The following is a 15,576-nucleotide window of genomic DNA, read 5'->3' as shown; positions in this document are numbered from 1 at the left end:
ACAAGTAGTACTGTAACATGTGGTACTGTGACAAGTGGTACTGCGAAAAGTGGTACTGCGAAAAGTGGTACTGTGACAAGTGGTACTGTGACAAGTAGTACTGTGACAAGTAGTACTGTGACAAGTGGTACTGTCACAAGTAGTACTGCGACAAGTGGTACTGTGACAAGTGGTACTGCGACAAGTAGTACTGTAACAGTACTGTGACAAGTAGTACTGCGACAAGTAGTACTGTGACAAGTAGTACTGTGACAGGTAGTACTGTGACCAGTAGTACTGTAACATGTGGTACTGTAACATGTGGTACTGTGACAAGTAGTGCTGTGACAAGTAGTACTGTGACAAGTAGTACTGTGACAAGTAGTACTGTGACAGGTAGTACTGTAACAAGTAGTACTGTGACAAGTAGTACTGTAACAGTACTGTGACATGTAGTACTGCGACAAGTAGTACTGTGACAAGTAGTACTGTGACAGGTAGTACTGTGACAAGTAGTGCTGTGACAGGTAGTACTGTGACAAGTAGTACTGTAACATGTGGTACTGTAACATGTGGTACTGTGACAAGTAGTGCTGTGACAAGTAGTACTGTAACATGTGGTACTGTAACATGTGGTACTGTGACAAGTAGTGCTGTGACAAGTAGTACTGTAACATGTGGTACTGTGACAAGTAGTACTGTGACAAGTAGTACTGTAACATGTGGTACTGTAACATGTGGTACTGTGACAAGTAGTGCTGTGACAAGTAGTACTGTAACATGTGGTATTGTAACATGTGGTACTGTGACAAGTAGTACTGTAACATGTGGTACTGTGACAGGTAGTACTGTAACAAGTAGTACTGTGACAAGTAGTGCTGTGACAAGTAGTACTGTGACAAGTAGTACTGTAACATGTGGTACTGTAACATGTGGTACTGTAACATGTGGTACTGCGACAAGTAGTACTGTAACATGTGGTACTGTAACATGTGGTACTGTGACAAGTAGTGCTGTGACAAGTAGTACTGTAACATGTGGTACTGTGACAAGTGGTACTGTGACAAGTAGTACTGTGACAGTACTGTGACAAGTAGTACTGTGAAAAGTAGTACTGTGACATGTGGTACTGTGACAAGTAGTACAGTGACAAGTAGTACTGCGACAAGTAGTACTGTGACAAGTAGTACTGTGACAGTACTGTGACAAGTAGTACTGTGAAAAGTGGTACTGTGACGGGTAGTACTGTGACAAGTAGTACTGTGACAAGTAGTACTGTGACAAGTAGTACTGTGACAAGTAGTACTGTAACAGTACTGTGACAAGTAGTACTGTAACAGTACTGTGACAAGTAGTACTGTGACAAGTAGTACTGTAACAGTACTGTGACAAGTAGTACTGTAACAGTACTGTGACAAGTAGTACTGTAACAAGTAGTACTGTGACAAGTAGTGCTGTGACAAGTAGTGCTGTGACAAGTAGTACTGTAACATGTGGTACTGTAACATGTGGTACTGTGACAAGTAGTGCTGTGACAAGTAGTACTGTAACATGTGGTACTGTGACAAGTAGTGCTGTGACAAGTAGTACTGTAACATGTGGTACTGTAACATGTGGTACTGTGACAAGTAGTGCTGTGACAAGTAGTACTGTAACATGTGGTACTGTGACAAGTAGTACTGTGACAAGTAGTACTGTAACATGTGGTACTGTAACATGTGGTACTGTGACAAGTAGTGCTGTGACAAGTAGTACTGTAACATGTGGTATTGTAACATGTGGTACTGTGACAAGTAGTACTGTAACATGTGGTACTGTGACAGGTAGTACTGTAACAAGTAGTACTGTAACATGTGGTATTGTAACATGTGGTACTGTGACAAGTAGTACTGTAACATGTGGTACTGTGACAGGTAGTACTGTAACAAGTAGTACTGTGACAAGTAGTACTGTAACATGTGGTACTGTAACATGTGGTACTGTGACAAGTAGTGCTGTGACAAGTAGTACTGTAACATGTGGTATTGTAACATGTGGTACTGTAACAAGTAGTGCTGTGACAAGTAGTACTGTAACATGTGGTATTGTAACATGTGGTACTGTGACAAGTAGTACTGTAACATGTGATACTCTGACAAGTAGTACTGTGACAGGTAGTACTGTGACAAGTAGTACTGTAACATGTAGTACTGTGACAAGTAGTACTGTAACATGTGGTACTGCGACAAGTAGTACTGTAACATGTGGTACTCTGACAAGTAGTGCTGTGACAAGTAGTACTGTAACATGTGGTACTGTGACATGTGGTGCTGTGACAAGTAGTGCTGTGACAAGTAGTGCTGTAACATGTGGTACTGTAACATGTAGTACTGTGACAAGTAGTACTGTAACATGTGGTACTCTGACAAGTAGTGCTGTGACAAGTAGTACTGTAACATGTGGTATTGTAACATGTGGTACTGCGACAAGTAGTACTGTAACATGTGGTACTCTGACAAGTAGTGCTGTGACAAGTAGTACTGTAATATGTGGTACTGTGACATGTGGTACTGTGACAAGTAGTGCTGTGACAAGTAGTACTGTGACATGTGGTATTGTAACATGTAGTACTGCGACAAGTAGTACTGTAACATGTGGTATTGTAACATGTGGTACTGTGACAAGTAGTGCTGTGACAAGTAGTGCTGTGACAAGTAGTACTGTAACATGTGGTACTGTAACATGTGGTACTGTGACAAGTAGTGCTGTGACAAGTAGTACTGTAACATGTGGTACTGTGACAAGTGGTACTGTGACAAGAAGTACTGTGACAGTACTGTGACAAGTAGTACTGTGAAAAGTAGTACTGTGACATGTGGTACTGTGACAAGTAGTACAGTGACAAGTAGTACTGCGACAAGTAGTACTGTGACAAGTAGTACTGTGACAGTACTGTGACAAGTAGTACTGTGAAAAGTGGTACTGTGACGGGTAGTACTGTGACAAGTAGTACTGTGACAAGTAGTACTGTGACAAGTAGTACTGTGACAAGTAGTACTGTAACAGTACTGTGACAAGTAGTACTGTGACAAGTAGTGCTGTGACAAGTAGTACTGTGACAAGTGGTACTGTGACAAGTAGTACTGTAACAAGTAGTACTGTAACAGTACTGTGACAAGTAGTACTGTGACAAGTAGTACTGTGACAAGTAGTACTGTGACAAGTAGTACTGTAACAGTACTGTGACATGTAGTACTGTGACAAGTAGTACTGTGACAGTACTGTGACAAGCAGTACTGTGACAAGTAGTACTGTGACATGTGGTACTGTGACAAGTAGTACTGTGACAAGTAGTACTGTGACAAGTAGTACTGTGACAAGTAGTACTGTAACAGTACTGTGACAAGTAGTACTGTGAAAAGTAGTACTGTGACATGTGGTACTGTGACAAGTAGTACAGTGACAAGTAGTACTGCGAGAAGTAGTACTGTGACAAGTAGTACTGTGACAAGTAGTACTGTGACAGTACTGTGACAAGTAGTACTGTGACAAGTAGTACTGTGACAAGTAGTACTGTGACAGTACTGTGACAAGTAGTACTGTGACAAGTGGTACTGTGACAGGTAGTACTGTGACAAGTAGTACTGTGACAAGTAGTACTGTGACAAGTAGTACTGTGACAAGTAGTACTGTAACAGTACTGTGACAAGTAGTACTGTGACAAGTACTGCTGTGACAAGTAGTACTGTGACAAGTAGTACTGTGACAAGTAGTACTGTGACGAGTAGTACTGTGACAAGTAGTACTGTGACAGGTAGTACTGTGACAAGTAGTACTGTGACAAGTAGTACTGTGACAAGTAGTACTGTGACAAGTAGTACTGTGACAGTACTGTGACAAGTAGTACTGTGACAAGTAGTACTGTGACAGGTAGTACTGTGACAAGTAGTACTGTGACAAGTAGTACTGTGACAAAAAGTACAGTGACAAGTAGTACTGCGACAAGTAGTACTGTGACAAGTAGTACTGTGACAAGTAGTACTGCGACAAGTAGTACTGTGACAGGTAGTACTGTGACAAGTTGTACTGTGACAAGTAGTACTGTGACAAGTAGTACTGTGACAGTACTGTGACAAGTAGTACTGTGACAAGTAGTACTGTGACAAGTAGTACTGCGACAAGTAGTACTGTGACAAGTGGTACTGCGACAAGTAGTACTGTGACAAGCAGTACTGTGACAAGTAGTACTGTGACAAGTGGTACTGCGACAAGTAGTACTGTGACAAGTGGTACTGCGACAAGTAGTACTGTGACAAGTGGTACTGCGACAAGCAGTACTGCGACAAGTGGTACTGCGACAAGTAGTACTGTGACAAGTGGTACTGCGACAAGTAGTACTGTGACAAGTAGTACTGTGACAAGTAGTACTGTGACAAGTAGTACTGCGACAAGTAGTACTGTGACAAGTGGTACTGCGACAAGTAGTACTGTGACAAGTAGTACTGTGACAAGTAGTGCTGTAACATGTGGTACTGTGACAAGTGGTACTGCGAAAAGTGGTACTGTGACAAGTAGTACTGTGAAAAGTAGTACTGTGACAAGTGGTACTGTGACAAGTGGTACTGTGACAAGTAGTACTGTGACAAGTGGTACTGTGACAAGTGGTACTGTGACAAGTGGTAGTGTGACAAGTAGTACTGCGACAAGTAGTACTGTGACAAGTAGTACTGTGACAAGTGGTACTGTGACAAGTGGTACTGTGACAAGTAGTACTGTGACAAGTGGTACTGTGACAAGTAGTACTGCGACAAGTAGTACTGTGACAAGTAGTACTGTGACAAGTAGTACTGTGACAAGTAGTACTGCGACAAGTAGTACTGTGACAAGTAGTGCTGTAACATGTGGTACTGTGACAAGTGGTACTGTGACAAGTAGTACTGTGACAAGTAGTACTGTGACAAGTAGTACTGTGACAAGTAGTACTGTGACATGTGGTACTGTGACAAGTGGTACTGCGAAAAGTGGTACTGCGAAAAGTGGTACTGTGACAAGTGGTACTGTGACAAGTAGTACTGTGACAAGTAGTACTGTAACAAGTGGTACTGTCACAAGTAGTACTGCGACAAGTGGTACTGTGACAAGTAGTACTGTGACAAGTAGTACTGTGACAAGTAGTACTGTAACATGTGGTAATGTAACATGTGGTACTGTGACAAGTAGTGCTGTGATAAGTAGTAGTGTGACAAGTAGTACTGTGACAAGTAGTGCTGCGACAAGTAGTACTGTGGCAAGTGGTACTGTAACAGTACTGTGACAAGTAGTACTGCGACAAGTAGTACTGTGACAAGTAGTACTGTGACAGGTAGTACTGTGACATGTAGTACTGCGACAAGTAGTACTGTAACAGTACTGTGACAAGTAGTACTGCGACAAGTAGTACTGTGACAAGTAGTACTGTGACAGGTAGTACTGTGACAAGTAGTACTGTGACGGGTAGTACTGTGACAAGTAGTACTGCGACAAGTAGTACTGTGACAAGTAGTACTGTAACAGTACTGTGACAAGTAGTACTGTGACAAGTAGTACTGAGACAGGTAGTACTGTGACAAGTAGTACTGTGACAAGTAGTACTGTGACAGTACTGTGACAAGTAGTACTGTGACAAGTAGTACTGCGACAAGTAGTACTGTGACAAGTAGTACTGTGACAGGTAGTACTGTGACAAGTAGTACTGTAACAGTACTGTGACAAGTAGTACTGTGACAAGTAGTACTGTAACAGTACTGTGACAAGTAGTACTGTGACAAGTAGTACTGTAACAGTACTGTGACAAGTAGTACTGTGACAAGTAGTACTGCGACAAGTAGTGCTGTAACATGTGGTACTGTGACAAGTGGTACTGTGACAAGTAGTACTGTGACAAGTAGTACTGTGACAAGTAGTACTGTGACAAGTAGTACTGTAACATGTGGTACTGTGACAAGTGGTACTGCGAAAAGTGGTACTGCGAAAAGTGGTACTGTGACAAGTGGTACTGTGACAAGTAGTACTGTGACAAGTAGTACTGTGACAAGTGGTACTGTCACAAGTAGTACTGCGACAAGTGGTACTGTGACAAGTGGTACTGCGACAAGTAGTACTGTAACAGTACTGTGACAAGTAGTACTGCGACAAGTAGTACTGTGACAAGTAGTACTGTGACAGGTAGTACTGTGACCAGTAGTACTGTAACATGTGGTACTGTAACATGTGGTACTGTGACAAGTAGTGCTGTGACAAGTAGTACTGTGACAAGTAGTACTGTGACAAGTAGTACTGTGACAGGTAGTACTGTGACAAGTAGTACTGTAACATGTGGTACTCTGACAAGTAGTACTGTAACAAGTGGTACTGTGACAAGTAGTGCTGTGACAAGTAGTACTGTGACAAGTAGTACTGTGACAAGTAGTACTGCGACAAGTAGTACTGCGACAAGTAGTACTGTGACAAGTAGTACTGTGACAAGTAGTACTGTGACAAGTAGTACTGTGACAAGTAGTACTGTGACAAGTAGTACTGTAACATGTGGTACTCTGACAAGTAGTACTGTAACAAGTGGTACTGTGACAAGTAGTGCTGTGACAAGTAGTACTGTGACAAGTAGTACTGTGACAAGTAGTACTGCGACAAGTAGTACTGCGACAAGTAGTACTGTGACAAGTAGTACTGTGACAAGTAGTACTGTGACAAGTAGTACTGTAACATGTGGTACTGTGACAAGTAGTGCTGTGACAAGTAGTACTGTGACAAGTAGTGCTGTGACAAGTAGTACTGTAACATGTGGTACTGTGACAAGTAGTACTGCGACAAGTAGTACTGCGACAAGTAGTACTGCGACAAGTAGTACTGTGACAAGTAGTACTGTAACAAGTAGTACTGTGACAAGTAGTACTGTAACAGTACTGTGACATGTAGTACTGCGACAAGTAGTACTGTGACAAGTAGTACTGTGACAGGTAGTACTGTGACAAGTAGTGCTGTGACAGGTAGTACTGTGACAAGTAGTACTGTAACATGTGGTACTGTAACATGTGGTACTGTGACAAGTAGTGCTGTGACAAGTAGTACTGTAACATGTGGTACTGTAACATGTGGTACTGTGACAAGTAGTGCTGTGACAAGTAGTACTGTAACATGTGGTATTGTAACATGTGGTACTGTAACAATTAGTGCTGTGACAAGTAGTACTGTAACATGTGGTATTGTAACATGTGGTACTGTGACAAGTAGTACTGTAACATGTGATACTCTGACAAGTAGTACTGTGACAGGTAGTACTGTGACAAGTAGTACTGTAACATGTAGTACTGTGACAAGTAGTACTGTAACATGTGGTACTGCGACAAGTAGTACTGTAACATGTGGTACTCTGACAAGTAGTGCTGTGACAAGTAGTACTGTAACATGTGGTACTGTGACATGTGGTGCTGTGACAAGTAGTGCTGTGACAAGTAGTGCTGTAACATGTGGTACTGTAACATGTAGTACTGTGACAAGTAGTACTGTAACATGTGGTACTCTGACAAGTAGTGCTGTGACAAGTAGTACTGTAACATGTGGTATTGTAACATGTGGTACTGCGACAAGTAGTACTGTAACATGTGGTACTCTGACAAGTAGTGCTGTGACAAGTAGTACTGTAATATGTGGTACTGTGACATGTGGTACTGTGACAAGTAGTGCTGTGACAAGTAGTACTGTGACATGTGGTATTGTAACATGTAGTACTGCGACAAGTAGTACTGTAACATGTGGTATTGTAACATGTGGTACTGTGACAAGTAGTGCTGTGACAAGTAGTGCTGTGACAAGTAGTACTGTAACATGTGGTACTGTAACATGTGGTACTGTGACAAGTAGTGCTGTGACAAGTAGTACTGTAACATGTGGTACTGTAACATGTGGTACTGTGACAAGTAGTGCTGTGACAGGTAGTACTGTGACAAGTAGTACTGTAACATGTGGTACTGTAACATGTGGTACTGTGACAAGTAGTGCTGTGACAAGTAGTACTGTAACATGTGGTATTGTAACATGTGGTACTGTGACAAGTAGTACTGTAACATGTGGTACTCTGACAAGTAGTACTGTGACAGGTAGTACTGTGACAAGTAGTACTGTAACATGTAGTACTGTGACAAGTAGTACTGTAACATGTGGTACTGTGACAAGTAGTACTGTAACATGTGGTACTGTAACATGTGGTACTGTAACAAGTAGTGCTGTGACAAGTAGTACTGTAACATGTGGTACTGTAACATGTGGTACTGTAACAAGTAGTACTGTGACAGGTAGTACTGTGACAAGTAGTACTGTAACATGTAGTACTGTGACAAGTAGTACTGTAACACGTGGTACTGTAACATGTGGTACTGTGACAAGTAGTGCTGTGGCAAGTAGTACTGTAACATGTGGTACTGTAACATGTGGTACTGTGACAAGTAGTGCTGTGACAAGTAGTACTGTAATATGCGGTACTGTGACAAGTAGTACTGTAACATGTGGTACTGTGACAAGTAGTACTGTAACATGTGGTACTGTGACAAGTAGTACTGTAACATGTGGTACTGTAACATGTGGTACTGTGACAAGTCGTACTGTAACATGTGGTACTCTGACAAGTAGTACTGTAACATGTGGTACTGTGACAAGTAGTGCTGTGACAAGTAGTACTGTGACAAGTGGTACTGTGACAAGTAGTACTGTAACATGTGGTACTGTGACAGTGCTGTGACATGTGGTACTGTAACATGTGGTACTGTGACATGTGGTACTGTGACAAGTAGTGCTATAACAAGTAGTACTGTGACAAGTGGTACTGTGACAAGTAGTACTGTAACATGTGGTACTGTAACATGTGGTACTGTAACAAGTTGTACTGTGACAAGTAGTGCTGTGACAAGTAGTACTGTAACATGTGGTAGTGAAACATGTGGTACTGTGTCAGTGCTGTGACATGTGGTACTGTAACATGTGGTACTGTGACAAGTAGTACTGTGACAGATAGTACAGTAACATGTGGTACTCTGACAAGTAGTACTGTAACATATGGTACTGTAACATGTGGTACTGTGACAAGTAGTACTGTAACATGTGGTACTGTGACAAGTAGTACTGTGACAGGTAGTACTGTAACATGTGGTACTCTGACAAGTAGTACGGTGACAGGTAGTACTGTAACATGTGGTACTGTGACAGGTAGTACTGTAACATGTGGTACTGTGACAAGTAGTACTGTGACAAGTAGTACTGTAACGTGTGGTACTGTAACATGTGGTACTGTGACAAGTAGTGCTGTGACAAGTAGTACTGTAACATGTGGTACTGTGACAAGTGGTACTGTGACAGGTAGTACTGTAACATGTGGTACTCTGACATGTGGTACTGTAACATGTGGTACTTTAACATGTCGTACTGTGACAAGTAGTACTGTAACATGTGGTACTGTAACATGTGGTACTGTAACATGTGGTACTGTGACAAGTAGTACTGTAACATGTGGTACTGTAACATGTGGTACTGTAACATGTGGTACTGTAACATGTGGTACTGTGACAAGTAGTACTGTAACATGTGGTACTGTGACAAGTGGTACTGTGACAAGTGGTACTGTGACAGGTACTACTGTAACATGTGGTACTCTGACAAGTAGTACTGTAACATGTGGTACTGTGACAAGTAGTACTGTAACATGTGGTACTGTAACATGTGGTACTGTGACACGTAGTACTGTAACATGTGGTACTGTGACAAGTGGTACTGTAACATGTGGTACTGTGACAAGTGGTACTGTGTCAAGTAGTACTGTAACATGTGGTACTATAACATGTGGTACTGTGACAAGTAGTACTGTAATATGTGGTACTGGGACAAGTAGTACTGTAACATGTGGTACTGTAACATGTGGTACTCTGGCAAGTAGTACTGTAACATGTGGTACTGTAACATGTGGTACTGTAACATGTTGTACTGTAACATGTGGTACTGTGACAAGTAGTACTGTAACATGTGGTACTGTGACAAGTGGTACTGTGACAGGTAGTACTGTATTATGTGGTACTCTGACAAGTAGTACTGTAACATGTAGTACTGTGACAAGTAGTACTGTGACAAGTAGTACTGTGACAAGTAGTACTGTGACAAGTAGTACTGTAACATGTGGTACTGTGAGAAGTAGTACTGTGGCAGGTAGTACTGTGACAAGTAGTACTGTGACAAGTAGTACTGTGACAAGTAGTACTGTGACAAGTAGTGCTGTGACAAGTGGTACTGTGACAAGTAGTACTGTAACATTTGGTACTGTGACAAGTAGTACTGTGACAAGTAGTACTGTGACAAGTAGTACTGTAACATGTGGTACTGTGACAAGTAGTACTGTGACAAGTAGTACTGTGACAAGTAGTACTGTAACATGTGGTACTGTGACAAGTAGTACTGTGGCAGGTAGTACTGTGACAAGTAGTACTGTGACAAGTAGTACTGTGACAAGTAGTACTGTGACAAGTAGTGCTGTGACAAGTGGTACTGTGACAAGTAGTACTGTAACATTTGGTACTGTGACAAGTAGTACTGTGACAAGTAGTGCTGTGACAAGTGGTACTGTGACAAGTAGTACTTTGACAAGTGGTACTGTGACAAGTAGTACTCTGACAAGTGGTACTGTGACAAGTAGTGCTGTAACATGTGGTACTGTGACATGTAGTACTGTGACAAGAGTACTGTGACAAGTAGTACTGTGACATGTAGTACTGTGACAAGAGTACTGTGACAAGTAGTACTGTGACAAGCAGTACTGTGAATACTGTAACATGTGGTACTGTGACAGTGCTGTGACAAGTGGTACTGTGACAAGTAGTGCTGTGACAGGTAGTACTGTGACAAGTAGTACTGTAACATGTGGTACTGTAACATGTGGTACTGTGACAAGTAGTGCTGTGACAAGTAGTACTGTAACATGTGGTACTGTAACATGTGGTACTGTGACAGGATGTGCTGTGACTTGTAGTACTGTGACAAGTAGTACTGTGACAAGTAGTGCTGTGACATGTAGTACTGTAACATGTGGTACTGTGACAGGATGTGCTGTGACTGGTAGTGCTCTGGTATGTATTGCTGGGTCAGGTATTTGTATGAGATCTAGTGCTGTGACAACTGGTATTGTGTGAAATGTATCCTCTCCGCTCGTGCGCATGCTTCATCAGTGCACACTTTATGCGAAATGAACGTACATTTGTTAGGAATCCCACTGATTATGTGGCGGGGTGCGATCCTGTCTTTCTCTCTTAATGTCCCATTTACATGATGCTGATATATTGTCTTTGTTCGTTTCAGAGCGACTACGGAAGCACCGTGGTGGCCAACGGTCAAGTGATTGGGATCACGTTTTACAACGATGAAAATTATTCGCTTCCTAACGTTCACACTCGAGTGTCCTACTTCATCGACTGGATAGAAGGTCATGTGCGCCCGTCGGCGTGGGAAAGTGAAGAAGTTGTAACTGAGATTCCGATTACTGAATAAAGAACTAATTCATTTCACTTGACCTCTTTCTAAACATTCAATAATCTTTTCATTTTATTCCTTGTTTGCTGGCCTTTTCTTATACATTTACCCACGACACATTCACAAAATTGTCGCCGAACGATTGGAAATAAACAACGTTGAAATCCCCGACCCGGTAAGCATTTAGCCCTCCAATACTACAGGCTATGACGTGAGGGCAGTAATGCGACACACCTTACATAGGAAGCAAGCTACACGTGTTGAAATTCTTTACTGCACAGGTAAGGTCTTCGCTCTGAAGAGCTACGCATGGCATAATTCGTGCTCTCTCCGTGTGACCGGCTTTTGTATAGTCTCGTTGTAGCTGCCACGAGCTGATTAGTGTACGCCTACAGTTAATGTGTAGGAACTTGTTTTCTTGTAGTAGGTGTTACTGCAGTGGTGTCTGTAGTTAAAATCTGAAATTGTTTTGATAGTGAAGACGTTGAAATATTTTCCTTCTACCTCATCTTACTTCCTTTCTTCTTGAAATATTTGCAAAGTGAGAGAACGTGTGGTAGGCTTACACCTAGAATTAGAAATACACAATTCTAGCCCCTCAGGCAAGCAACTCAATGCCGAAAGCATTCTAGGAATATGAGCTACGAATTTTAGCTAAATAAAATGTAGTAAATTATGAGAACAATCTGTATTTATGCCTAAAAATTTTAATGCGTTCCTTAATGATCGTTATGCGGCCGATTAGCTGAGCTGTTTGCCACCACGAGTGCAGCCAGGGACAGGCTAAGACTTGAAGTGATTTTCTAAATTTGTTTGTTTAGTTTTATAGATTCCACGGACCTTTAGCCATCCAACTGTTGGCACAACTGATGATATTGTGGGGACCCCCACTTTGTTTGCTAAGGAATGTTTTCGATATTTATGGCTCTGATAGTAAAGAATTGTTGGGATCTCAATTTTAATCCTCCTGCTTCTTTTAATTTTGAGATGTGCGCGTAATAGCAGGTTCAGGCAATGAGTAAGATTTTAAAATATTTTGCTTGAATAAACTTCTTCCTCGATGAAGCTGCACTAAAATCTCCGCTCTGAGTGTTTTAGAACTGACTTCTAAAGCGTTTCCCAGAGGTGCCAACTATTGCGGATTGTACGGTTCTGAAGACGAAAATGTCATCTCAGGCGGAAGTGTGTTTCAACAAAACCTACACCAAAAAGCAGCTGCTGCGCGCGAAACAAGCTACAAAGAAATTTTTACTACCAGGTAATGAGCAAATTTTATTGTGTAATATGATATACTTTAGAATAGATTGCTGTAGGAAAGGGGAAACGGGCTCCTTTGTATTTAACTCGTAAATGTTTTGTCCGGGTTGGAGGGGGGGGGGGGAGGGGTTGCGCGCGTTCAAAATGGGATTACTGATAACCCACTTCAAAGGTTGGCACCTCTGGTTTCCACTCAGAAACAGTCTTACACGATATCTCATGACATCCCTTGTTGTATCCCCGCACGCTCTTTGCAAGTATAGCTAGGAATGGGTTGCTCCATCATAGACAATTTTACTGAATTAAACTAAAACAATATCAAATGATGAATCTCTGTTTCAAACAGACGCAGTTTGCCATGCGAATCTATCGCTTACAATCTCTCTCTCTTATACAGGTGAGCTTTATGTAGTGCGCCTTCTGTAAGCTCTAGTTCGCAATTGAAAGAATCATTATAACAATGCACATGCGAGACGGCTATAAGCGAATGGTACAAATGTCAGGGTTCGATTAGCATCCGCTGTAGAGTAGAGCTCATCTGAATAGATGTGGTATAATGTGTAACATCGGTAGTAGTATAATTGGATGGTTCTGCGGCCACCGCCACCGCGGGCTCCCAGATGCCTCCTCCACCACCACCGCAGCCAGAGGCCTCCCAGAGGTCTCCTCCACCACCCGCGGGAAATTTGAATTTGTAAACAAAGCCACGTGCTATTTGACAGCTGTCATCGACAACAACCCATCGCTAACCTCAGTACTGCCATCTTGACGGGCCTAAACCACAGTAGTACCAACTTAACATAACTAGCGCGAGATAAACAAAGCCACGTGTTTTTTGAGAGCCACGTGCTTTTTGACAGACAACAACGCATCGCTAACCTCAGTACTGCCATCTTGACGGGCCTAAACCTCAGTAGTACCAACTTAACCTAACTAGCGCGCGGTAAACAAATCCACGTGCTTTCTTGACAGCTGTCATCCGCCATCTTTAAACTACAGAGCACTGTGCTGCCCTCTTTATCGCAGTAGCTACAAATTCGTCACCTGTCATCGGCAGTGCTGCCATCTTGGTGGGTCTAAACCTTAGTGCTACCAACTTAACCTCACTAGCGCGAGATAAACAAATCCACGTACTTTTTTGACAGCTGTCATCCGCCATCTTTACTCTATAGGGCACAGTGCTGCCCTCTTTAGCTACTTACCTTTGAAATGTGGTGGCGGATAATTTGAAAAATTCTTTTTGATAGCAGACATCTTTAATCAAGAGAGCACCGTTCTGCACTCTATGTGGTAGCGGCAATTTGAAAACTTCTAAGTGCCCCTGTTTGGAAACAAACCACGTGCTTTTTTGACAGCTACATCCGCCATCTTTAATCAAGGGAGCACCGTGCTGCACTCTTTAGTTGAAATGTGGTGGCGGCAATTTGAAAAATTCCACGTGCTCTTGTTTGGAAACAATGCTACATGCTTATTTGACAGCTACCGTCCGCCATCTTTAATCCATAGAGCACAGCGCTGCCCTCTTTAGTTACTTACCTTTGAAATGTGGTGGCGGATAATTTGAAAAATGCTTTTTGACAGCAGCCATCTTTAATCTAGAGAGCACCGTGCTGCCCTCTTTAGCTAGATACCTTTGAAATGTAGTGGCAGGCAATTCCACATGACAGCAGCCATCTTTAATCAAGAGAGCACCGTGCTGCCCTCTATGTGGTGGCGGCAATTTGAAAAATTCTACATGCTCTTGTTTGGAAACAAACTCACACGCTTTTTTGACAGCCGTCATCCGCCATCTTTAATCAACAGAGCACAGTGCTGCCCTCTTTAGCTAGATACCTTTGAAATGTGGTGGCGGCAAATTCCACGTGCTCTTGTTTGGAAACAAAGCCATGTGCTTTTTGACAGCTGTCATCCACCATCTTTAATCAATAGAGCACTGTGCTGCTATCATGCGGGTGATTTCGTCAGTTGTCATCCGCCATCTTTAATCCACAGAGCACCGTGCTGCCCTCTGTATGACATGTAGTAGCGGGCAATTTGAAAAGTTTTTAGCTGTCATCCGCCATCTTTAATCAAGAGAGTACCGTGCTGCCATCTTTAGCTAGATACCTTTGAAATGTGGTGGTGGCAATTTGAAAAATTCTGTGTGCTCTTGTTTGGAAACAAAGCCACGTGCTTTTGACGGATGTCATCCACCATCTTTAATCAATAGAGCACTGTGCTGCCCTCTTTAGCTAGATACCTTTGAAATGTGGTGGTGGCAAATTCACGTGCTCTTGTTTGGAAACAAAGCCACGTGCTTTTGACGGATGTCATCCACCATCTTTAACCAATAGAGCACTGTGCTGCTATCATGCGGGCAATTTCGTCAGCTGTCATCCGCCATCTTTAATCCACAGAGCACGGTGCTGCCCTCTGTAGTAGCGGGCAATTTGAAAAGTTCTGTTAGCTGTCATCCACCATCTTTAATCAAGAGAGCACCGTGCTGCCATCTTTAGCTAGATACCTTTGAAATGTGGTGGCGGCAAATTGAAAAATTCCACGTGCTCTTGTTTAGTACACAAACTCACGCGCTCTTTGTCAGCTGTCATCCGCCATCTTACATCGCAAACCTCAGTGCTACACTCTTTAGCGGATAATTTAAAAAGAAAAATTCTACAGCAGCCATCTCTCGACGCTAATTACACAAGATGGTAGCTATACATGACTCCTTAAAGGTGCTTATGCAAGACGGCTACTATACATAGGTTCTTATGAGACGCCCTTGGGATGCTTGCGCAAGATAGTGGTTATACAAGGCTCCTTATGAGACGCCCTAGAGAT

At 42.3% G+C, this 15,576-nt stretch overlaps 1 long non-coding RNA gene across 1 annotated transcript in view; it reads left to right on the top strand.

Annotated features, from left to right (window-relative positions):
- The window catches only part of LOC137502663 (uncharacterized), a 75,008-nt gene extending 63,557 nt beyond the window's left edge, over positions 1-11,451 (top strand). Inside the window, exon 3 of the long non-coding RNA XR_011018819.1 lies at positions 11,329-11,451. This is a non-coding gene — a long non-coding RNA (uncharacterized lncRNA). The remainder of the gene's footprint in view (positions 1-11,328) is intronic.
- Positions 11,452-15,576: the final 4,125 nt, after the last annotated feature.

The sequence above is a fragment of the Anabrus simplex genome, chromosome 11, assembly GCF_040414725.1.
Source record: "Anabrus simplex isolate iqAnaSimp1 chromosome 11, ASM4041472v1, whole genome shotgun sequence".
Classification (NCBI taxonomy): domain Eukaryota; kingdom Metazoa; phylum Arthropoda; class Insecta; order Orthoptera; family Tettigoniidae; genus Anabrus; species Anabrus simplex.
Note: the sequence above shows the minus strand (reverse complement) of the source record. Positions and strands in the feature narration are given on the sequence as shown.